At 50.1% G+C, this 784-nt stretch overlaps 1 pseudogene across 1 annotated transcript; it reads right to left on the reverse strand.

Annotated features, from left to right (window-relative positions):
* Nucleotides 1-4: 4 nt before the first annotated feature.
* On the reverse strand, nucleotides 5-778 carry LOC108525604 (ATP-binding cassette sub-family F member 2 pseudogene; annotated as a pseudogene). The gene has a single exon (XR_001884304.1). The product of XR_001884304.1 is annotated as an ATP-binding cassette sub-family F member 2 pseudogene (transcript).
* Nucleotides 779-784: the final 6 nt, after the last annotated feature.

Here is a 784-nt window from a genome sequence, read left to right on the forward strand (position 1 = left end):
TGCTGAATGAGTCTGAAGTCATGGCTGACCAGCATCATACCACCCTCAAACTCATTGATGGCATCTGCCAGGGCGTCAATGGTCTCGATATCCAGGTGATTGGTGGGTTCGTCCAGGAAGAGCATGTGGGGGTTCTGCCAGGCCAGCCAGGCCAGACACACTCGGCACTTCTGCCCATCTGACAAGTTCCGGATTGGGCTCACCTGTTGTTTCCCAGTAAGACCGTATCGCCCAATGATCTTCCTCATTTCTTCCTTCTCCTTGATCTCTGGGTAGCACTTCATCATGTACTCCAAAGGCGAGAGATCTAAGTCCAGCTGCTCTTGTAAATGCTGATGGTAACGCCCTATCTTGACATGAGAGTGTTTTCGGATCATGCCATCTGTGGGCAGTAACTCTCCAGTTAGCAGCTTCAGAAGAGTTGACTTCCCTGCTCCATTGGGCCCTACCAGAGCCACTCGTGTGTCAAGGTCAATTCCAAATTCTAGATTATTGTAGATGCAAGGCCCATCTTTTGTATACTTGAAGCTCACATTTTGCACCATAATGACAGGTGGAGGGATCTTGCCACATGGTGGGAAATAAAATGACAGTGTCTTATCGCTCACGACCCTCTCTGTCAGTCCTGATGCCATCATTTTCTGTAGCGTCTTCTCCTTGCTCTGGGCCTGCCGGGCCAGCTTGGCACTCCCATGACCAAACCTCGCAATGTAGTTCTTCATGTGTGCAATCTGATCTTGCTCCCAGTGAAACCTCTTCATCTGGTTCTCCTCCAGCTCTAGCC

The sequence above is a fragment of the Rhinopithecus bieti genome, unplaced genomic scaffold (genome assembly GCF_001698545.2).
Source record: "Rhinopithecus bieti isolate Rb0 unplaced genomic scaffold, ASM169854v2 scaffold_75979, whole genome shotgun sequence".
Lineage (NCBI taxonomy): Eukaryota > Metazoa > Chordata > Mammalia > Primates > Cercopithecidae > Rhinopithecus > Rhinopithecus bieti.